At 45.5% G+C, this 25052-nt stretch overlaps 1 long non-coding RNA gene and 1 pseudogene across 1 annotated transcript in view; both read right to left on the bottom strand.

Moving 5' to 3' along the window:
* LOC113225153 overlaps positions 1-25052 on the bottom strand; it is a 193078-nt gene that overhangs the window by 46048 nt on the left and 121978 nt on the right. The gene's annotated exons all lie outside the window — the stretch shown is intronic.
* Positions 20980-21441, bottom strand: LOC111525271 (annotated as a pseudogene).

The following is a 25052-nucleotide window of genomic DNA, read 5'->3' as shown; positions in this document are numbered from 1 at the left end:
ATGACGATTTGGGAACACCCAGAGGAGTGACTGGTTTTCCTCTTTTTTAACCACAGCTGTAGCACATGCTATATTTTTGCCTTAGTAGCAATATACAATAAGATAGGTCTTCGGAAATAACACCCCACATCTACAACCATCTGATCTGACAAAAGCAAGCAATGGGGAAAGGATCTCCTGTTTAATAAATGATGCTGGGAAAAGCAGCTAGCCATATTCAGAAAACTGAAACTGGACCGCTTCCTTACATCTTATACAAAAATTAATTCAGGATGGGTTAAAGACTTAAATGTAAAACCCAAAACCATAAAAATCCTTGAAGAAAACCTAGGCAATACCATTCAGGACATAGGCATGGGCAAAGACTTCATGACAAAAATGCCAAAAGCAATTGTAACAAAAGCCAAAATTGACAAATGGGATCTAATTAAAATAAAGAGTTTCTGCACAGTAAAAGAAACTATCATCAGAGTGAACAGGCAACCTACAGAATGGGAGAAAATGTTTGCAATCTACACATCTGACAAAAGTCTAATATCCAGAATTTACAAGGAACTTAAACATATTTACAAGAAAAAAAACAAACAACCCCATCAAAAAGTGGACAAAGGATATGAACAGACACTTCTCACAAGAAGACATTTACATGGTCAACAAACGTGGATAAAAAGCACTGATCACTGATCCTCAGAGAAATGCAAATCAAAACCACAATGAGATACCATCTCACATCAGTCAGAATGGCAACTATTAAAAAGTCAGGAAATAATAGATGCTGGTGAGGTTGTAGAGAAATAGGAACACTTTTACACTGTTGGTGGGAGTGTAAATTAGTTCAACCATTGTGGAAGACAGTACAGTGATTCCTCAAGGATCTAGAACCATTTGACTCAGCAACCCCATTACTGGGTATATACCCAAAGGAATAGAAATCATTCTACTATAAAGACACATGCATATGTATGTTTATTGGAGCACTATTTACAATAGCAAAGACATGAAACCAACCCAAATGCTCATCAATGATAAACTTATAAAGAAAATGTGGTACATATACACCATGGAATACTATGCAGCCATGAAAACTGATGAGATCATGTCCTTTGCAGGGACATGGATGGAACTGGAAGCCATCATCCTCAGCAAACCAACACAGGAACAGAAAACAAATCACCACATGTTATCACTCATAAGTGGGAGTTGAACATTGAGAATACATGGACACAGGGAGGGGAACAACACACACCAGGGCCTATTGAGGGGTGAGGGGTAAAGGAAGGGAACTTAGAGGATGGGTAATAGGTGCAGCAAACCACCATGGCACACATATACCTATGTAACAAACTTGCATGTTCTGCACACGTATCCCTTTTTTTTTTTTCAGAATAAATTTAAAAAATAATAAATAAATCCATAAAAGACAGGTCTTGCTGGAGTGGCTCTGGGCTTCGTTTTCCTTTCTAACGACAGCATCGTCAACGACTACCGATCTCAACCATCAGTTCCTCACCAGAAACTCAACTCTGGCATTTGAATGTAGACAAAATTAGAAGAAACTTTCATTCAAACCAAGAAGGTGTAAAATGATATCCAGCAATGCAAAGCCTGCAATTACAGGGGGGGGGAAATCGGCTCAGTGAAACATTCCATTAACTCTAACCACCAAACTTCTTACAATTCTACTTCTAACCTCACACCTATAAATCCAGTTCAATGCACACTCAAGTTATATTTCTTTCTCTATAACTTCCTTCAGTCTGTTTGTATTCAGATAAGTGCAATGATATACTCTGAACTGACCAAAGCCTCAGATCATTTTTTTTTTTTAATTTCCGGGCAGATTGATGACAGGTGCCTCCAGGAGCTGTGCCTGGTAGGGTCTAGCTAATGTCATGGGAACAGGAGAGACAGCCATCAGTAGGTGCACCTTTCTTTTTGACCAACATGGCCTTTTCTCAACTCTTTGTATTTCAGGGTGTGTCTATCTACCTGCTCAGTGACATTGAGCAGAGTGCCCCATCACAAGGATGCACCTCTGGGCCATGACCACCACGAGACCAACACAGCAGGAGGTGCTGCTACAGGCCTGGAGGGCAGAGGGAGCCAGCCACGGGGACTGCCTCATCTTTCTGGGCTTCAGGGTCTCCACCTACTGGGTACAGAGTGGGTGCTGCACAATCTCTAAAGACCCTGACAGCTCTGAAAAAACCCTGTCCCACTTTATAAGCAGAGCCGCCATGCCTGGAGGTCTTCTCTTGGCCAGCTTGGTGACCTAAGGTCTTAGCATAGACCCTCTGGTTGTCTGAATGTAAAGAAAAAGCCAGACGCATTGGCTCATGCCTATAATCCTGGCACTTTGGGAGGTCGAGGTGGGTGAATCACCTGAGGTCAGGAGTTTGAGACCAGCCTGGCCAATATGGTGAAACCCCATCTCCACTAAAAATACAAAAATTATCCGAGTGTGGTGAGGCGTGCCTGTAGTCCCAGCTACTCAGGAGGCTGAGGCAGGAGAATCACATGAACCAGGGAGGCAGAGGTTGCAGTGAGCCAAAATCACACCACTGCACTTCAGCCTGGGTGACAGAGCTAGACTTCATCTTGAAAAAAAAAAAAAAAGAAAGAAAGGAATAGAGGAGAAAGGGAATTCCAATATCTGCAGATACGCTCTTGAGACACAAACGCATTTTTTATGAATCCCATCCCTGACCCTCATTCAAGAACTATTACCTTTTTCTTTCTTTGCCTGTATTCATAAATACAGCTTTACTCAGGTAGTTCAGGCTCTGAGGTAGTTTACAGCAGGTAGGCAAGCAGGTTTCATAGAGCCAGATGGTTCCTAAAGGCACAAATCCTGGTAAGGAAGTAAGAAATGGCCCAATAGGTCATTCTGGATGTGTTATTGCAAGCTGTTTCCACTGGGCTTTTCTCTCAGGGTGAATGATTTAAACAATGTATGCCTGAAATGGCTTGCTAGGCCAGATCTCCCAGGTGACTTCTTCATAGAGACACAGGCTAGGATGTCAAGTGCGTGTTGTTTATGACAACCAAGTGGTGCAACATCATATTTCTGTGCTTTCTGAACCATCATCTACCTATCATTTCATCACGGTATTAGTTCATTCTCTTTGATTGCAAATAACCGAAATCTACTGTGGTCAATATAAAGTAAATAGCAAGTTACTGAAAAGATACAGAGTACTTCATAGAATCTGGGAGAACATGAAGAACAGAGCTCAATCTCGATGCGTTTTGGTGAATAAAACTAAGTTACTCATTGTCACCAAAGTCAGGAAGTGGAGTGAAAGCTTTCCCTGGGATACACCTTCATGACCAGTCACAGACACTAGATCCTTCCTCACACACCCGGACATGCCATCTTTTCAAAGGCAAATCTCTCTGCCGGGCAGTGTCCATGCACAGCATATGCAACGTCAGCATGCATACAGTCTTGGTTATAAATCACAGGCCCTGAAAAGGTATGGCCACTGCCCCAGGCAGTCCTTGTCTGTCTCTTTCCTGCTTTACTCCTTAGACATGAAGGCCTTCCCACTATGAGCCCTCCATGATGGTGGCGTCAGGACACAGGGTGCCCCGTCCTGGAGAAGCTGGCATGTAACCAGGTTATCATATGTCTAACCATGTATACAAATGTGTTAGAGGGACAGTTGACCCCTGGTCTATCCCAGTCTGTGCCAGTGAGGAATGTAGCCAAATCCTCCCACTGTACAGAGTGCACTGTTCCAGGAGAAACTGCAGTAAATGTATGATGTGGCTCAATGAGGAAACACCACGGCCTTTTGGGTGGATTATAAACACTGACCTTCTTTATTCAGCCACCTATGCTGCTGATGAAAAGCTATGTGATATTAAATTTCCTTTGATGAGACAGACTTTGGCAGAAGGTTATAAAAGATAAAAGCATGAGGTTTGAAGCCAGAACCCTGACAGCTTACGAGCCACAGGATTTTAGGTAGGTCACTCAATGGGCCCTTGATGGGGCTATTGCCAGCTGCTGGATGATGTTATGTATGGTGTCCAGCATCAGTGGTTACTCAGGAAAGGGCAGCTCGTACTAAAAAAAAAATCAGAATGGAAAAGGTTTTCATGCACGTCTCCAATTTTCTATCTGCTTCAACTCAGAACTAAATGCTGCTTTCGTGTGCCAGGTACGTGTGTCTATGCAAGAGAAAAGGCTGAGGGAAAAAGAGAAAGGCAAACAGAACATCCCGACTGAGCAGGTACTGAGGCTGGGGGTGGGGAATGGAGGGGGTGGGCAGCAGAAATGACCAGCCAGGCCTACCCAGGCCATGAGAACAGCCTAAAAATCCATAGGCGGTGCTTAGAAAGTAAAATACCTGTATTTAAAGTTCCTAAAACTTGACCAACTTACTCGGTAAATTGTTGAATGCCTGTGACTCCCAAGTGTGAGCTGGTTGAGGACCCATGAGGAACCACATTCCACTTTCCAGGCCATTCTCTGGGGCCTCCCAGGAATCCCTCCTCCTTCCTCCTAGGCAGCCCTTATACCTTAAGGAAATCCAGGAGTGAGCCCTATTTGTCTAAGTCAAGTGTGGCATCTTTGTCTCTCTTGTCAGTAATGGTTCTGGAACTCTGCCCGCAGCCATTGGCCTCAACATCCCCTAAGGATTGTGACCAGTCCAAGGATGGGCCTGGACCAGGCAGGTAGACCAGGCTCTGTTGGCAGCTGTCCCTGGGTCTGCTGCCTGTAGAGGCTGCCACCATCCTGGAGCCTGCCTTTCCTTTGGAGTTTCAGAGATTAACACCTACCTTTACCACTTAAGCCAGTGGGAGGTAGGCTTCCAGCTACATCCAACCAGAGCATCCTGAAAGGTCCACCTGGCAGCTGATGCGCCTCGTTTCGTATAATGAGCAATGAGAACTAGCTGTGCCACTGCCGAGCTGCTGAGGACTTGCTTTCCTCATCCACAGTGTGAGGCCAGCTCTGCTGCTGCAGGAGCCATGATCTGCACCCTTTGAAAAGTCAGGCTCCACAGCTCTTCCACCAAAAACTGCACCCCTGGGTCCCCACCTTTCACCACCTAATTCTCTCTCCACTAACATGAGGAAAATTCAGGATACAAATCACATACAGCAGAGATTGTAAAAGAAGAAGTTGCACTATTCAGTGAACTAGGTAAAAGAATCAAGCTAACTTCTAGAAGCTTCTAGTAATTACTTCCCTTTAGTCCCTGGGGTTACCATTCTTGTGGGCTAGCTCATTCCAGTTTCGCTGTGACACACGGGTGAAACCATTTCTCAAATAAACTCACCTCAAATAAACTATTTTTCTTTCTGGGTGTCCCAGATACAATCATATTTGAAATCTTACACTCAGCTGAAGATCCTAGCCTCTCCAACTGAGAGGCCCTTGATACTGACCATAATGTTGCTGTCTCCTTTCTAAGCGGATTATACCGACAGTCCCCAACCTCTTTGGCACCAGGGACCATTTTCATGGAAAACAATTTGACAATTTTTCCACGGACAGTGGGTGGGATGGTTTCACGATGAAACTGTTCCACCTCAGATCATCATTCTCATAAGAAGTGTGCAACCTAGATCCCTCGCATGCACAGTTCACAATAGGGTTCGTGCTCTTATAAGAATCTAATGCCGCTGCTGATCTGACAGGAGGCAGAGCTCAAGTGGTGAGGCTCGCTGGCCAGCTGCTCACCTCCTGCTGTGCGGCCAGATTCCTAACAAGCCATGAACTGATCTATGGCCTGGGAGTTGGGGACCCCTAGGTTCTACCTTTATAATCTCTCTCTCTTTTGAAAACAGGCCCTTTGCCATCACATCAACAACCCTGGATATCACTCTCCCTGATAAGGCCCCAACAAAGCTGACTTCCTCCATGAGCCCCTCATTTAGTCATTCGCTTGAAAGCACTCACTGCTTGCCTCTGTGGGCTGATGTGCTATGTAGTCACAGCAGAGAATAAGAAGATAAAGAAGAAAGGCTCTGCACTTAGGGACCTTATCGTGTAGCACAGAATGCACATAAGTTTAATATTAGTCTCTAGCTGTATCATGGAAGAGATCCAAATGAAATGCTACAAGAGTTTGGGAAAGAGATAAGATTTTCAGTTGGGGAAAGCTGAGTGAAAGTTGCTTGGAAAACATGGAACATAAGCTTGCTTTCAGAGGATACATAGGATTTTAATTGGTAGCGAGGGTAAGGGGAGGGCATTATAGACAAAGAGAAGGGCAGAGGCAATAAGAGAATGGCAGGAAAGGTGGGGCATGCTCGGGAAGAGGTGGCGTGGCTGGTGGACAGGAAGCCGGGTAAAGGAAGACCTGCTAGCAAGCTAAGTTGGGCCCAGGTGGTGGGGAGCCTTGGGTATCAGGTTTTAAAGAATGTTTAATCTCATACATGGCAGGGAATCCTATTTCTATCTTAGCAGAGCTCCGACTGTATTTTACTTTTATTTTACCTACTGTATTTTTTTTTATTTTGCTTTTGGTGCAGTTCCTGTCAAGCAGACTGGGATGTCTGTCAGGGTCTTTTTGCTTCTCTGTCACCTCCGTGCTTAGCCCACTGCCCTGCACATAGGATGTTCCCACCCATGTGTGCACAATGAATAAATGAACAGATCAGAGCTTTACTTTTTGAAAAGTAATCTCATAGCCGGGGGAAAATGGATGAAAGTTGTGGGGGAGAGGGAAGGTCTAAAGGAACTAGAGCTAGGAATTCAGAAGCCCGATCGTAGTGGTGCATATTGAAGGAGAATGAGAAGCGAAGATGGATTGGAAAGAAACTGTACAGGAAGTACCAGCAGGCCTTGATCAGACATAAGAAATAAAAATGAAAGGGAAATTAAGGTGACTGCAAGCATTTGCTCCCAGGCATCAAGAAGCCTGGTTTGCTGGGGGTCAGCTGGAACCCTGTCTCCAGAGGACTCTGGCCCTATCAGACCAGGAACTTCACCGTTCTGCTTTTTTCTCTGCTGTATCCCCACCACCAAGAACACAGACTCCTAGGCACTCAACGTTTTTTGAACAAACACATAAGTGAACATGTTGCCTTAAGATGACATTTCAAGCCCTCATAAATGTCTGATTTAGAAATACGAGCCTGGTGCTTAGCGCTGAAGGTTTAGCTTTAAGAGTCATCTGCCAAAAAGGCAGTTGTGGGAGTGTAGCCCTGCACCCCTCCACAGCTGGAAGGTATGGGTGGGGAAAGGAGGGGCTTCACAACTGCTGAGGTCAAAGAGTTTCAGAGAGAGTGCCTAACTGAGCAACTGTGTCCAATGGTCCAGAGAACTTAACAGAGACGATGAGGACTTGGACACTGAATTTGGCAGATTGGAGGTCACTGTGACCTTCACAGAAGTAGTTTTAGAATTGTGGATACTGAAGATCACGTTCATTATCCCTAGTCAGATATCACACATGTACATTTCCATACACAAACACAGTCCCCTGTCTCTCTTCAAGGCTTGGGGTCAGCCAAAACACATTCATTTTGAGGGAATGAGGACTTTTTGCCAAAGGGTAGATGACTGTGCATGAATCCTTTGGTGAGGCATTCCATTTGAGTGTACCGGTGGAGCAGAGAGAAAGCGTGTCAGCTGGGTTCTGTGCACGGCCAGGCCCAACACAGAACACAGTCTGCCACTGAGGGGCTGTCACAATGCAGGCAGATCTTCCCTGATAATGGGAGGGGCCCAACCTCCAGCCATGCGAGAAGGAGATGAGGTTCCAAATGTGTAGCGATTTGGGCCTCATCCAGGGCTGAGACGCTCTGGGCTGATAGTGAAGCAGATTGGAGCCCGCAGCTTATGCTAAAATCGGCTCAGGCTCACTGTGATCCTTTAGGCCAGAAAAGACCAGCTGTCCACTGTGTTCTTACCAGCTAGCACCAGAGCCCTCTGCTTGAGCACTTAGGAAGCCCTTCCTGAGCCCTCGCAAGCAGCGCTGGGCTTGCAAAGTCCCTCCCCACGCTAGCTCCAAGAGCATAGGGGTGTTTATTGCAAACATGACTAGAGTTCTCTTCATAAGTAAAAGACTACAGAGTATTAGTATTCTGGAATATCACTCATATTAGAAATCTAAGCAGAGGGGAAATCAAGTTATCTGAAAGAGAAAAAGAGCCTGAGTTTAGAAAACTCAGATGAATGTCAAAGACCTCATCTCTGGAATTCTTTGGAGAAGCCATCCAGTTATCCGAGGTGCAGAATACCTCATCTCAGCTAGGAAGAAGCACTGGGTATGAAGGGATTTAGACCAAAACACAGGCTTGGAGACACCCAGGCAGTGTTAGCACAGAACTCTGCGAGGGAAGAGGCTGAGGAAAGTCAGACCTGGGAGGTGAATGGGATGTTAACAGAGGAGGTGAAAGGGATCAGAAGTATTCTGCAAAATAATCATAATAAAGCCTGCCAAAGGTGCCATGGAAGTCAGCCATCTGCTAGGACCCCAGACTGAGATTTTCTGAATCCAGGGCGCACAAGGCTCCTGCGCGCAGGAGAGTGCTGCCGGGAGTGCAGGGACCTGCTCAGTAATTCTCCATTAGATCAGGCTGAGTGCTGTGGGTGGAGGGACCGAGTTGCCAGAAATAGCTCCTTTCCTGCAAAGGCAGGAAAGATCGCAGCTGCGATAGGGCCTGTGCAGAGGGGGCGCCCGGGTGGAGGGCGGAGGGCAGAGAAACGGAGTGCACCTAGAGGCAAGGGCCAGGAGGCGGGAGACAGCCTGGGAGCCGCTTTGAAAGGATCTCATAAAAGCGCCATTTGTTGGGAGCCGGGAGGAAGTGGAGGCAACTTTGGCACACGTGGCCGCGGTGCTAAATTAGCTGTTAACACAAATAATCAAAGTGCAAGACCCATCGAGAGGCTGGCGCCAGCGAAGCGTGGGGGCGGCGGTCAGCCGGGCTGGCGGGCGGCGGGCGGCGGGCGGCAGGTGAAGGCGGGGCAGGGACGGGGACGCGCGGGAACCGGGACTCCAGGCAGTGGGAGGTGGGGGCCGCCGGCGGATATGCTCTGGGACCCAGGTCAGTGGGAGGAAGGGACTTGGGGAAGGCGCACCGCGGGACTGGGGCCGGTGCAGGGGAGGCCGGTGGGGGTGGGGTCAGGGGGTGCTGCGGGGAGTCACCTGGAGACTCCGACCCAAGAGAGGGGATGATGTGCCGGGGACGCGCCCCGGGACTCAGGCAGGGAGAGGTGGGAGTGGCAGACCTGTCCTGGGACTCTGAGTATTGGACTGGGAGATGGAGAGGGGTTACACCCGGGCAGGGGAAGGCAGAGCAGTGCGTGAAGGGGAGGGGGACAGGACGTGTATTGTCCGCAGACCTGACCCGCGGCCGGGAAAGGCAGGGCTGGGGACGTGCTCCCGGACGCGAGGCAGGGGAAGGGCGGGTGGAGGAGCCCTGATGGGATTGAAGGCAGGGGGTGGCCGTCCCTGGCATGGCGCTGCAGTGGGCTAAGGTCCTTCCTTCTGCACAGGTGTGCATAAGGCGCACAGTTGCTCTCTGAAGCCCCTCGCCGCCATTGGGCCGTGATGGTGGCAGGGGGCCTTACTGGCGATGAGGCAGGCAGTGTAACTGAGGGAGCAAAACAGGTCAAATCCGTGGCCGGGCCGTCGGAGCCCTGTTGCGGGCAGGCCAGGTGGCTTGGCAGACCTCCCACTGACTAGGGCGCCCTGACCTCCTGGTCGAGGCTCCCAGGGAGAGTCCCGTGGAGGAACGCCATGGGGAACCTGCTTCCTGGGCATACACTCCTTGCTTCCACAAGCAGCAAGGTTGGAATATTTTTTCACAAACATTTTTGTTAGCATTGGCCTCAGAGCTGTGTACCAGAGGCCGTCAGCTTCAGTTTGTAGATAGAGAAAATAAGAGGATGGACATGACTGCCTTCAAAACTGCCCCATGCAGCTTGGAGCATTCCTTCTCAGCACTGGTGATACCCACTTGCCATGAAGTAGGATGGAAAAAACCTGTTTCTAACAAACAAGGTGGAAGAGGAAGCCCCAGTAATGGCAGGTGTTCTGGGGCGATCTTCTTGGGGTCCTGGAATTAAGAGAAGGTACTTCCTGGAGACAACTGTCTTCTGAGAAAATTCTTAAGCATTGACTGATACCTATTATTGGGTAAGGGATTCTCATCCAGTTTGGTTTGTTTGTTTGTTTGTTTGAGAAAGAGTCTCACTTTGTTGCCCAGGCTGGAGTGCAGTGGTGCAATCTCAGCTCATTGAAACCTCTGCCTCCCAGGTTCAAGAAATTCTCCTGCCTCAGACCTCCTGAGTAGCTGGGACTACAGGAGCCCACCACCACACCCGGCTAATTTTTGTATTTTTAGTAGAGACGGACTTTCACCATGTTGGCCAGGCTGGTCTGGAACTTCTGGCCTCATGTGATCCGACTCCCTCGGCTTCCCAAAGTGCTGGGATTGCAGGTGTGATACACTGAGCCTGGCCCCATTCTTTGTCTCTCAGACTCAAAGCAAGGTGCAATTAGAATTAGTCTAGCAAATAAGTTGCAAAGAAAAAAAATCAAGAGAGAGAAGCCAGCCAGCAGCAGTGCAGGGGGATCCTCGGGCTCTGTGAGATAGCCGCCCTAAAGACACCTTAATGAACACACAATCTTGGCTTTACTGAGCCAAAGTATCGGCTTCTGAAGACTGAAATAGAAAGACAGATTGGGGAACTGGCATAATTTAGTTTTTGTAAGTTTTTAGAAACTGGATTTAACTTTAATGTTAGTGCATTTATGTCAAACACATATGTTTACACAGATGCAGCCAATGAAAAGCAAGAATTCCTCTCTTTGGAAAAGGTATTAAAATCATAATAAAATGAATAAGAAAAGTGCAAAATGCTGGTTAGATTCCCAATGGGTGTCTTTATAATAAAGGAAGTTTGCTGAAATGCATCCTCCACTTCTTCCCTGGATGGTCAGAACCACCTTGTGAGACAGGTGTGGTCACAAATCCTACACTCACACCTGAGGACACCAGGCCCAAGGGGTCAGTGGCCAGTTCTGAGCCATCAAGGATGGCCAGGGAGCCCATGTGATTTAAACCCAAGGCCACATCTGGAGCCGATGCTCTTTCAACCCTCCCAGGAGGAGATGATCCAGAAAGGTTGCAAGAATGCATTATGCCTCTGCATTCATTTTTTCAACAAGTATTTAGCTCCTACCATGTACCTGCGTCGAGAACCAGGAACCAAGAAAGAAGAGTAAGCAGATGAGAGTCCTGCCTCACGGAGCCAGGTAGCCCTCCCTGAGGAGCAGGGAGAGGGACATGGAGCAAGGCACCTCCAAAGTGACCACCTATTATAGGCCATGCCTGTTTGTGTTTGTGTCCCGGCACTCAGATAGAAAAAGACAGTGACCTCAAATTCTCACTGCACCATCCCTGTTGTGACAAGGACCCGGCCAGAATCCTCAGGGCCTGCTGGTTGGGAGTGCTGGCTGGGCATTGGTTTCCTCCCACCGGGCATCTCATGGGCCAGCCTCTATTGTCATCCCCATTCCACAGGTGAGGGAAACAAAACTGAGAGGGATTGAGGGCATTCCCCAGATCTCACAGGAATGGCACAGCCAAGCTTCAAACCATGTCAGGTTTTGTAGTTTTTCAAAGCTTGTTTTCTTCTTCTGTATATTGAAAAGAGGAGAGGACTTGCGTCCTTGGTTGACTTTTGTGACTGTGGCGTTGGTAGCTGGGAGCATGACCACAGTGATGTGATGTGTGAATGCAGCACACAGCCCAGAGTTGGAGGGCTGGCTGCTCACCCAGTGCAGGGTGTGGCAGGCCCGCCTTCAACCTGGGTTCACTCGTATCACTCCACGCATAGACAGGTGTTAGCTGAGGCAGGCAACAGATGATAGAGAACAGCACCATGCCCCCACGCTGCCACTTCACAGCATCCTTCCAGCGACCTGGAGTAAGGGCGGTGCTTCCCTTTCTAGAAAGGAAGAAACTCAGACTTTGAAATCTTGCATCCTTTGCACAGTTAAGAGCTGAGAATTAGAACCCCAGGACTCCAGGCCTTCAAAGCCTGTGCTTTGGCCATGGCAGCACAGAGCTCCTCTGCAAAATGAAACAAGTAAGAACTAGAAGTGATCAGGCACAGTGGCTCCCCTCTATAATCCCAGCATGTTGGGAGGCCAAGGCAGGAGGACAGCTTGAGCCCAGGAGTTTAAGACCAGCCTGGTAACATGGCAAAACCCCACCTCTACAAAAAATAAGAAAAATTAGCCAGGTGTAATGGTACACACCCATCATTCCAGCCACTCGGGAGGCTGAGGTAGGAGGATCACTTGAGTCCAGGGTGATCAGGGCTGCAGTGAGCCACTATAATCGCACTGCTGCACTCCAACCTGGGCAACAGAGTGAGACCCTGCCTCAAAAAAAAAAAAAAAAAAAAAAAAGAACCAGAAGTCTCTTCCAGCTCAACTGAATGTGCAATCATTTTGGAGTGAAAAGAGCTACAAATTCAGTTCCTAAGTAAAAAAAAAAAAAAAAAAAAAAAACTATTAAGCTAGCTCAGGAAAACAAAATGATACTTGGTGTAGCCCGGTCCAACTCTAAAGACTCATAATGGAACATCCAAATTGGTTGGAAAGGGGCAGAATTATCTGTAATTGTGCCCTGGTCATTCTGCAGGCTGGCTCTGGGCACACGGGAAACCCAACACAACCCCTCTATGGCTGCCCAGAGACTCGCAGGGGCAGCAGAAACAGGGCCAGGCTCCTCAGTACCCCCACCGTGCCCACTTCTCAGGGCACCCTGAGCCATGTTATAGGATTCGAGAGCTGGCCCGCTTGTGCAGGAAGGGTGCGCCTGTCTTACTCAGGGTGCCTTCCAGTTTGCAGCCAGTTCTCATGCTGGGCGATAAGGAGGAGCCCACTGAAATCATCCGAAGTACTCACAGTCTGAGGCCCGGGCCACAGTGAGGAGATCAGGAAGCCCTCACTCATTGGTGCTGCCATGCTGACGATGTGAGCTCCAGCAACTCTTGGATCGTTCTGAGCAGTGGTTGATGTGTGTCACCCGTAGGAGCATGTGATGGTCACAGTGAGTCCTGGGCACCCAGTGCCTCTCCTCCCCACCCTCACAACTCTTCCCAGTCACAGCCATTCTCTGACATCAGCCTCTGACTCTCTCTCCTCCTCCAAGACTTGCAGAGAGTTTTCTGTGTTCACTCTATTCATAAGAGGAAGAAATCTCTAGAGATGGGATTTCCGATGCCAGGAGAAGCAAAAGGTCCTATCTGCTGCCCGAAAGGCAGTTTTATATTCTGCAGAATCAAAAGAATGCCCCTGTCTTAAAGAGAAAATTTCTACTAAAATCAGACCTGGGTAGGGCAATGGATGAAGAGTCCCAAGCTCTAGCTGCGAGCTGATAAGCTGCCCGCAGCAGGCAAGGCTGAGCCCAACCCAGTGCCTGACTTCCCAGGCTAGCACAGCTACAGGGGCTTTCTTGGCCTTTGTGCAGATGCAGTGAAGTATGCTCAAGTCAGCAGGGAGAAGCTCTTAAACACAAAAGCAAGAGTTGTTTCTTCTTCCTGAGCACAGGGGCATGTGTCAGATTCCAAGGGCAGTTTTCCTAGTGTCTCAGAAGGGAATGGCTCTTTTCCCACTATTCAACTCACTTAGACCACCTCACAGCCACAGCCATTCTTTAAGACTGGCTTTAGGGCGGCTCCAGAGGCAGCTCTGGCACAGAGGATGGAACCCTAGCCCAGAGCCCCAGGAAGCCACTGCTTTCCTGGCTGCACCCGCCCATCACAAAGCGCTTCCTTCCTGGGTCCTGCACGAACTCCCACTCCTCTCCTCTGGGCCTCTACGAAGACCTGCTGGCATGGAACAGCCATGTGTTCTGCACTGTCTCTGGCACTGCGCTTCCCCAGCCCACCTAGGACCCAGAGCCTCACTAACTGCGTCTGAGGTCAGGTGGCTTCCTTGTGAACGCATACCTCTGGTAAGTTTGTGCACCAGCTCCTCCAGTGTGTCAGAACTTTTGTGGCATGGACAATGGTTTCCTGCATTTACGTGCAGGCTGCCAGCCCACAAGGTAGACTCTGAGGAAAAGCAGCATGCCTTCTATGGCTCTGGTGACACCAAGAAATGCCAGGCCCAGTAGTGGAAATAGCAAAGGGCCTTCCTGAGCAAACTCTTAAGACCACCAAGAGTGTAGTGAACAAAACTGTACATAGCGAAAGCTCCTGCAAAAGGCAGCTTATATTTACCACACAATAGCAATCTGCATGTGCAGAATGGGTCCAGAGATAGCAATATAAATAATGTCTCATCACCTCATTGGAATTAGAACTCAGAAACATAATACCTGAACTTTCAAGTGACTAAATTAAGGACAAATTCCTTGAAGATAGGAATTGTGTCTTATTGACCTTCTTAATCCCAGTAGTCACATGATAGGAACACATTAAGAACCGAATGGATGAATGACAGCTGATAACAGAGGGGATGAGGAAAAGGAAAAGATAATACAGGTTAAAGCATTCAGTCAATAAATAAAAAGTTCATTTCAGGTTGTATTATTATTGCGAAATGAGCAAGCACATCTACACAAAGCTCTTTCTACTCCACTGTTAAGAGGCAAAGCGTGACTCTGAGGAGCACAGGGCTTTGCAGCAGATCGTTGAAGCTGTCCTGCTGTGGTCCTTCCTGTGGGAGAGGACCCCCAGCATGCGGCACCTTGGTTCCCCTCTAGGCTTCTATTTCTAGGGTTTTGTTTTTGGGGGGTTTTTGAGACAAGGTATCTTTCTGTCACCCAGGCTGGAGTGCAGTGGTGCGATCATGGCTCCCTGCAGCCTCAACCTTCCAGGCTCAAGCGATTATCCCACCTCAGCCTTTTAACTAGCTGGGACTACAGGTGCACACCATCGCGTCTAGCTAGTTTTTTTTTATTTCTCTTTTGTAGAGACGGGGCCTTGCTATGTTGGCCAGGCTGGATTCTAACTCCTGGGCTCAAGTGATCCTCCTGCCTCAGCCTCCCAAAGGCTTCTATTTCTATTCAGATGAAGACTTTGAGTCAGCTAAATTTGACACTTCTTGTGAGATTCCAAAGGTTCAAAAACTACTGGAATGTAAGGCAAAAGGATGTTTTGCTTTGTTTTTTTTTTTTTTTTAACCATACTCAGGAGGTCGGTCGCCATAGCAGCCTTTTTATAAGAGAAAGAAAGAAGTGGTGGGAGGTGGAAGGTAAAACACCAGCTCTCAGAGCATCTCATGCTATTTTTAAAGTTCTTATAATAAACAAGATTTCTTTGTGCTTTATATTCCCAACACCCTAGCTATTTGCTTGCAGCACTTGAGAAAATAGTCTTTTACTTGTTTAAAAAGAGGGGTTTTTTCAATACAAAAAAGTTTTAATATAAGAACCAGCATAGCAGCTAGAAGACTGTCTGTTTTAAAGAGGATGTTTTACTGATTCCAAGTCTGTGACAACATGTAGAACAGACCAATTAGAGAACATCCCAGGAACCCTCACCCAACACAGCTGTTCTAGATGCAGTTGGGGTTTGCTGCCTGCTCTTTTCTGAATGTATCCAAAAGTCTTCTCCAGAATATTCAAATTTAATCCCAGTGTCAAGCTTCCAAGACTTAATCACTCAGCTACAAGGAGATTCCTTTGAAGCTTGTGCAGTTTGGGGAAGTGTGGGGAGAGAGGAGAAGGCGATGGAGAAGGGAAGACTGTGAAGCAAGAGGATGTACCCTGCTGCAACCTGCGGCCAGGGTTCCCACAGTCTGTAGTCACCGCTACGAGCCAACAGCACTGAAGCCTTATGCTGCTGGTCCTTCTTTCCTGTCTAGAAACTGAGGGTTTTCTATTTTATTTTCCAAAGAAGCCAGAAGTATTGCACATTTACCATAACAAGCCCAAGGAAAATGGTATTACAAACCAAATAAAATTGGAAAATAAAATGAAATTTTAAAAAGTAAAATAAAGCAGTTGGTCACCAAACTTTTGCAATTGAGAAGAAAGATGCCTTTTACCTTATCTGCTCTAATATTTTTCTCTCCAACTTCATGGGCAGCAGAGCCATTGCCTTTACCAGGAAGCTGTTCTGAACATTATAATGAAACCCCTCAGATATTCCAGGCCAGTACTGTTTTAAACAGAGATGTCTAAAAATTCCATTGTACTTGAGATTTCTCCAAATTAGCCATACTTTGTGCATTTTTTGCCAGAATTACACTACTAAAATCACTCAACTCAGACCTGCCTTACAAGAACTCCTGAAGGAAACACTAAATATGGAAAGGAAGAACTGGTACCAGTCACTGCAAAAACATACCAAATTGTAAAGACCATTGACACTATGAAGAAACTGCATCAACTAATAGGCAAAATAACCAGCTAGCATCCTAATGACAGGATCAAATTCACACATAACAATATTAACCTTAAATGTAAACAGGCTAAATGCCCCAATTAAAAGACACAGACTGGCAAATTGGATAAAGAGTCAGGATCCATTGGTGTGCTGTAGTCAGGAGACACATCTCATGTGCAAAGACATACATAGGTTCAAAATAAAGGGATGAAGGAATATTTACCAAGCAAATGGAAAGCAAAAAAAAAAAAAAAAAAAGCAGGGGTTGCAATCCTAGTCTCTGATAAAACAAACTTTTTAAACCAACAAAGATTAAAAAAAAAAAAGGAAGGGCACTACATGATGGTAAAAGGATCAATGCAACAAGAAGAGCTAACTATCTTAAATATATATATGCACCCAATACAGGAGCACCCAGATCCATAAAGCAAGTTCTTAGAGACGTACAAAGAGATTTAGAATCCCACACAATAATACTGGAAGATTTTAACACCCCACTGTCAATATTAGACAGATCAATGAGACAGAAAATTAACAAGGATATTCAGCACTTGAACTCAGCTCTGGACCAAGCAGACCTAATAGACATCTACAGAACTCTCCACCCCAAATCAACAGAATACACATTCTTCTCAGCACTGTATAGCACTTATTCTAAAATTGACCACATAATTAGAAGTAAAACACTCCTTACCAAATGCAATAGAATGGAAATCATAACAAACAGTCTCTCAGACCATAGTGCAATCAAATTAGAACTCAGAATTCAGAAAATCACTCAAAACCACACAACTACATGGAAACTGAACAATCTGCTCCTGAATGACTACTGGGTAAATAATGAAATTCAGGCAAAAATAAATAAGTTCTTTGAAACCAGTGAGAAGAAAGACACAATGTACCAGAATCTCTGGGACACAGCTAAAGCAGTGTTTAGAGGGAAATTTATAGCACTAAATGCTTACATCAGAAAGCGGGAAAGATCTAAAATCAACACGCTAACATCGCAATTAAAGAACTAGAGAAGAGGCTAGGCATGGTAGTTCAGGCCTGTAATCCTAGAACTTTGGGAGGCTGAAGTGGGCAGATCCTGAGGTCAGGCGATCAAGACCATTCTGGCTAACACAGTGAAACCCCATGTCTACTAAAAATACAAAAAATTAGCTGGACGTGGTGGCACGCGCCTGTAGTCCCAGCTATTCGGGAGGCTGAGGCAGGAGAATCGCTTGAACCCAGGAGGCGGAGGTTGCAGCCCAGATCGCGCCACAGCACTCCAGCCTGGGTGACAGGGTGAGACTCCATCTCAAAAAAAAAAAAAGAACTAGAGAGGCAAGAACAAACAACTAAAAATCTAGCAGAAGACAAGAAATAACTAAGATCAGAGAAGAACTGAAGGAGATAGAGACATAAAAACCCTTCCAAAAAATCAATGAATCCAGGAACTGGATTTTTGAAAAGATTAATAAAATAGAACACTAGCCAGACTAATGAAGAAGAAAAGAAAGAAGAATTAAATAGACACAATTAAAAATGATAAAGGGGATATCACCACTGATCCCACAGAAACACAAACTACCATCAAAGAATACAATACACACCCCTACACAAAGAAACTAGAAAATCTAGAAGAAATGGATAAATTCCAGGACACATACACCCTCCCAAGACTAAACCAGAAAGAAGTCAAATCCCTGAATAAACCAATAACAAGTTCTGAAATTGAAGCAGTAATTAATAGCCTACCAACCAAAAAATATCAAGGACCAGAAGGATTCACAGCCAAATTTTATCAGAGGTAGAAAAAGAAGCTGGTACCATTCCTTCTGAAACTATTCCAAACAGTAGAAAAAGAGGGACTCCTCCCTAACTCATTTTATGAGGCCAACATGATCCTGATACCAAAACCTGGCAGAGACACAACAAAAAAAGAAAATTTCAGGTCAATATCCCTGATGAATATCGATGTGAAAATCCTCAATAAAATACTGGCAAACTGAATCCAGCAGCACATTAAAAAGCTTATCCACCACGGTCAAGTTGGCTTCATCCCTGGGATGCAAGACTAGTTCAATGTATGCAAATCAATAAACATAATCCATCACATAAACAGAACCAATGACAAAAACCACGATTATCTCAATAGATGCAGAAAAGGCCTTCGATAAAATTCAACACCCCTTCGTACTAAAAACTCTCAATAAACTAGGTATTGATGGAACGAATCTCAAAATAATAAGGGCCATTTATGACAAATCCACAGCCAATATCATACTGAATGGGCTAAAACTGGAAGCATTTCCTTTGAAAACCGGCACACGACAAGGATGCCCTCTCTCACCACTCCTATTCAACATAGTATGGGAAGTTCTGGCCAGGGCAATCAGGAAAGAGAAAAAAATAAAGAGTATTAAAATAGGAAGAGAGGAAGTCAAATTGTCTCTGTTTGCAGATGATATGATTGTATATTTAGAAAACCCCATCATCTCAGCCCAAAATCTCCTTAAGCTGATAAGCAACTTCAGCAAAGTCTCAGGATACAAAAATCAATGTGCAAAAATCACAAACATTTCTATATGCCAATAATAGAGGGCCAAGTCATGAGTGAACTCTCATTTGCAATTGCTAGAAGGGGATAAAATACCTAGGAATACAACTTACAAGGGATCTGAAGGACCTTATCAAGGAGAACTACAAACTGCTGCTGAAGGATATAAGAGAGGTCACAAACAAATGGAAAAAACATTCCATGCTCATGGATAAGAAGAATCAATATCGTGAAAATGGCCATACTGCCCAAAGTAATTTATAGATTCAATGCTATTCCTATCAAGCTACCATTGACTTTCTTTGCAGAATTAGAAAAAACTATTTTAAATTTCATATGGAACCAAAAAAGAGCCCATATAGCCAAGATAATCCTAAGCAAAAAGAACAAAGCTGGAGGCATCATGCTACCTGACTTCAAACTGTACTACAAGGCTACAGTAACCAAAACAGCATGGTACTGGTACCAAAACAGATACATAAACCAATCGAACAGAACAGAGGCCTCAGAAATAACACCACACATCTACAACCTACAGAATGGGAGAAAATTTCTGCAATCTATCCATCTGACAAAGAACTAAAATCCAGAAAGTACAAGGAACTTAAACACATTTCCAGGAGAAAAATGAACAATCCCATCAAAAAGTGAGTGAAGGATATGAACAGACACTTCTCAAAAAAAGATATTTATGCAGCCAATAAACATATGAAAAAAAAGCTCATCATCACTGGTCACTAGAGAAATGTAAATCAAAACCACAGTGAGATACCATCTCATGCCAGTTAGAATGGCGATCATTAAAAACAACAGGAAACAACATTAGGAAACAACAGATGCTGGAGAGGATGTGGAGAAATAGGAAAGCTTTTACACTGTTGGTGGGAGTGTAAATTAGTTCAACCATTGTGGAAGACAGTGTGACAATTCCTTAAAGATCTAGAACCAAAATACCATTTGACCCAGCAGTACCATTACTGGGTATATGTCTAAAGGAGTATAAATCATTCTACTATAAAGACACATGCACACGTATGTTTATTGCGGCACTATTCACAATAGCAAGGATTTAGAACCAACCCAAATGCCCCTCAGTGATAGACTGGATAAAGAAAATGTGGCACATATACACGATGGAATACTAAGCAGCCATAAAAAGGAATGAGATCATAACCTTTTCAGGGACATAGATGAAGCTGGAAACCATCATTCTCAGCAAACTAACACAGGAACAGAAAACCAAACACTGCATGTTCTCATTCATAAGTGGGAGTTGAACAATGAGAACACATGGACAAAAGGAGGGGAACATCACACACTGGGGCCTGTCGGCAGGTGGAAGACTAAAGTAGGGATAGCATTGGGGGAAATACCTAATGTAGATGATGGGTTGATGGGTGTAGGAAACCACCATGGCACGTGTATACCTATGTAACAAACCTGCACGTTCTGTACATGTATCCCAGAACTTAAAGTATGTTTTAAAAAAAAAGAAAAGAAAACTGAGAAAATAGAGATAAACAAAAGGAAAAAAAGTACAAAATACAAAAAAAAAAAATCACTCAAGACTTTAAAAGAGCTCAGGATACTAATTTACATAAAATTAATGTAATTTATTTCAACTTTGCTCGACACAATTGATAAGAATGAAATTCTTCAAACTACAAACTTACACCTCCACCTTTGTTACCGTGGGTTGAAGGACAACAAATCAACTTCTTTCCATTTGTTGTCAAACTTAAAGGAAAACTCAGAGGAATTTCTGGAAGATTGTATGTTTTCCAAGAGATTTCAACCAGGGTTTTTTAAAGCTTTGCACTTTTGTAGATTTGGCAACCATAAACAACTAAACAAGAATGAAACATATTGTCCAAAACCAATGACTTATTTTTTTTTTTACAATTTTTTTATCTCACTTTAAACAATCGTGCAAACCTCGACTTATTGTATGTACAAATAAAATAAGCATACAACGCATGTTGTCTTTTTTTTTTTTCCCCTAGCTCAGGTTTATTTGCACAAATAGCACAAGAGGACCCCAGCCCCACGCAGATGGCAGCCCGGGTGGGGGCGGGGGTAGCACCAGTCCTGTCCTCACGTTGGCAGACAGAGATATCTACTCTGAAGCCTTTGTAGGGGCCTGGGCACCTTTGAGAGCCTGAGCTGGAACTGAACCTGGAGCTGCAGCCTGGGCCTTGGTTTGATCCTTGGTCTTGGTCTTTGGCCAGCACAGCCTGAGCCCCTTGGCCATGCGGGCATAACCACGCTTCCCAAGCTTGGAGTGGGCAATGTAGGCAAGTTGATCGAGCTTGCGACTGACACCCATTGGGATCTCGGGCTTAACCTCCTTGGGCTTTACAAGGGCCTTGATAGCCTCGGCACCTACACTCGCGGCCTTGGCACTGTTGGCCTGCATCTTCTTTAGGCCCTTCTTGTGCTTGGCAAAGCATATATTCCTCAGGAACTTGGGGTCCACCCCCTTAAGAGATTTATATCTTTGTGATCAGGGTTTCTAGATATCATTTCTGTGCCATTTTTAGAACTGGTTGTGTGTAGTGTGGGTCTTGGACTTGGCCATGTCTGCACCTTAAGCCGTGGCTCCTGAAGTGCCTAGAACCAAAAGAGAAAGGGGCCACCCATACATTGCATTTTGATAACAATCTTCTCAACATGTTGTGTGTGTCTCCTGACCCCACTAGTTCGGGTTTCATCAGGGCTGCCTGCCTGATCTCAAGGCCAATCAGGAAGGAGCAGTGAGGGTTTTTGTCCTGAATGCATTGATATCAGCAAATGAAGGTTTTCAGGGCTTTATTGCAGATCACACCCTATTGCTGTTGACAGTTTTTCCTTGTTGTCGTTCTTTCTTTTACCCTTTACTTGGTGGAAGGAAGTGGAAGATAAGGGTGTGGTGAAAAGATAAATATGATGCTTGAAGATTAGAATCTGACCTTTGTTCTTGTCAGCCCCTAGCCCTGTGCAGTTCATGTCATCCACACCACATATGGAAGTCCACTTAGTGAGACAAGCAGACATTCTGCAGTGGAGATGGTGAAGCTGGATTTTCATCTACTAAGGAGAGAATTGATTTCATTCTTCAGCTTCAGAGAGAAGTGAATCAAAAGATGAAATATAGCCATCACATCTTCCTCCCCTCCCTACATGTGCTATCTGCACTACAACTATCTTGACTCACCTTTCTCCATTGTTCTCCTTTCCTCTTCTCTTATAGCCAGCCCTTTGCATCCTAATCCTACAAGCAGGGTCCCACCTGCCACACTCAAGAGCCCTATGAGGGTCTGCAGGCCGTCTGTTTCCTTGCTTCTTGTCCTAACCTCACACTACATGTTTATTGGGAATATGGGAAATACCAAAAATAAGACATAATCAAGCTCACCCCTTTGATGGTTAATCAGGAAACCTCACTTGCCACCTATTGGGAACACACTGTAAGCCAATAGAGAGGAACAAATATTTTGAAAGAAAGATGGAAATTTAAGTGGGGGGCTGCAAAACAAGCCTAATGTTACTCCTCAAAAGACATTGCTACCAGAGCTACATGCATTTCTTTTTTCCTTGCCAAAATATTCAAACCAAGGTTTGTAGAAGAACTTTGAACCCCACACTTTATGTCTGCACTTGGGAGCTGAGTTTAATCTGTACTTTGTTTTTTTGATTTATTGAGGAGGAAAAAAGCCTTATCTGTATGTGTCTGTAAAACCAAATGCATGACCTACTTTTTATATTACCTAATTTTGAGATTTTGGTTAACCCCCCAATCTCTTTAAGTCTCAGTTTCTTATTCAATAAAATACGTGACTTGGACCATTTGTTGCTATGGTTCACTCTAATTCTAAAATGCCATTCTCACCAAATTTAAATCAACTTCACCAGGAGGACAAAGCACAGCAAATTTATGGAAAATGACAAGTCCTGAGCATAGAACCACATCCCTGAGCTGTGCCCTGGAGGAGAGTTGAGAATGAACACCCATTGAGATTCCCACTGAAATTCAAATGAATGAGAAATAAGCATTTGTTATATATATATGTGTGTGTGTGTGTGTGTGTGTGTGTGTGTCTGTATACACATATATACATATATATATATATAGTATTTTTTTTTTTTTTTTGAGATAGTCTCTCTCTGTCACCAGGCTGGAGTGCAGTGGTGCGATCTCAGCTTGCTGCAACCTCCACCTCCCAGGTTCAAGCAATTCTCAGCTTCCAGAGTAGCTGGGAGTATAGGCATGCATCACAATGCCCAGCTATTTTTTGTATTTTTAGTAGAGATGGAGTTTCACCATGTTGGCCAGGATGGTCTCCAATCTCTTGACCTCATGATCCACCTGCCTCAGCCTCCCAAAGTGCTGGGATTACAGGCATGAGCCACTGTGCCCTGCCTGTCATTTTTAAATCTTTATACATTTGGTGGTTTATTTTTTACAACAGCTACTGTTAACTAATGTATTTCTGGACTTCCATTTCCTCATTTAAAAGAATGAGAGGCCGGGCGCAGTGGCTCACGCGTGTAATCCCAGCACTTTAGGAGGCTGACGAAGGCGGATCACCTGAGGTCAGGAGTTCAAGACCAGCCTGGCTAACATGGTGAAACCCCATTTCTACTACGAATACAAAAAGTTAGCCGGGCGTGGTGGTGGAATTACACACCTCCTGTAATTCCAGCTACTCAGGAGGCTGAGGAAAGAGAATTGCTTGAACCTGGGAGGCAGAGGTTGCAGAGAGCTGAGATGGCGCCATTGCACTCCACCTTGGGCAACAAGAGTGAAACTCTGTCTCAAAAAAAAAAAAAAAAAAAAAAAGAGAGAGTAATAATTAGCATCTGGGAATGTTTTTATGAGGCTGCAATCAAATGACACTTGTGGATCGGCCCAGGTGTGTCTGCAAGAGTGGGCTTGACTTCTCTGTTTCTTCCCTCCACCCAGCTGCAGAAGTAAGCCCTTGTCACCAGGTGGACAGTGATGAGGTTGAGGCCCACAGAGCCCCACAGTGGATGCTGTTCTTCTGAAGAGCAGCCTACAAACCTGCTTCTCCCAGAGGAAGCTGTGTGGAAAGTTGCTTCCCCATGCCACACAATGGTCTGGGCAGAGGCTATTGGGGTAGATGGTTCACTCCTCCAAGGGCTCAGGAAACCGAATTCCTTCTGCACCCCACCGTCCCACTTGCCTTCCCTGCTTCTCTATCTCCCATTGGCTTCTTCTTGCCCTGAGGACCCACTGCTGTTCTCACGGTAGACCACCAGGTACTTGGAAACTGATGGCCCCTACACATCCATGAAGATCGTGTGCCTCAAGATTCCAGCTTCCATCTGTCAGCCACAGAGGTGCTTCCTGATGGGGTGGGTGGGCCCTTGCTATTCCTTGGGGGACAGGGCATCCTGAATGCCTGGCACTGTTCCTTCTAAAGCAGCCTACTCTCATAACAGCGCACCCTACACCCACCACCAAAGCCACAGAAAGCCCACAGAGGGTCATTAGAGAGGACCTGTACATACAATTGCACACAGACAGACAGGAAGCCAGGCAGACCCTCAGGAAGGCAAGAAGAATCAGGAGGTGAGGAGACTGGAATCACGACCCTGGCTCAGGCAGGTGTGCCTGAGACAGGGTCACAGAGCCCCCGCCTAAAAGCAATGCAAATAAATGTCCTGTCAGGGAAGACACCGCGAGCTCCGTCACAGGTGTGAGTATGAGGGATGAGCAAGTCTCCGAATTCAGCTCACCCTCAGTCACCTGCTCTGTAAACCAAGAACCAGAAAATCTAGCACTGGCCAAGGAGAGGTGCTTCACACCTGTAACCCCAGCACTATCAGAGGCCAGCGTGGGAGGACCACTTGAGTTCAGGTGTTTGAGACCAGCCTAGGCAACATGGCAACAAAAATTTGTAAATTAGCAGGACTTGGTGGCATGTGCCTGTAGGCCCAGCTACTGGGGAAGGGGAGGACAGAGGATCACTTGATCCTGGGAGTTCAAGGGTGCAGTGAGAGCCCTGTTCACGCCACTGCACTCCAATCTGAACCACAGAGTGAGAGCCTATCTGAAGAAGAAGGAGCAGGAGGAGGAGGAGGAGGAGGAAAGAAGGAAAGGAAGAAAGATGAGAAAGAAAGAGAAGGAAGGAAGGAAGGAAGGAAGGAAGGAAGGAAGGAGGAAGGAAGGAAGGAAGGAAAGAAAGA

Source organism: Piliocolobus tephrosceles, chromosome 7 (assembly GCF_002776525.5).
Source record: "Piliocolobus tephrosceles isolate RC106 chromosome 7, ASM277652v3, whole genome shotgun sequence".
Lineage (NCBI taxonomy): Eukaryota > Metazoa > Chordata > Mammalia > Primates > Cercopithecidae > Piliocolobus > Piliocolobus tephrosceles.
Note: the sequence above shows the minus strand (reverse complement) of the source record. Positions and strands in the feature narration are given on the sequence as shown.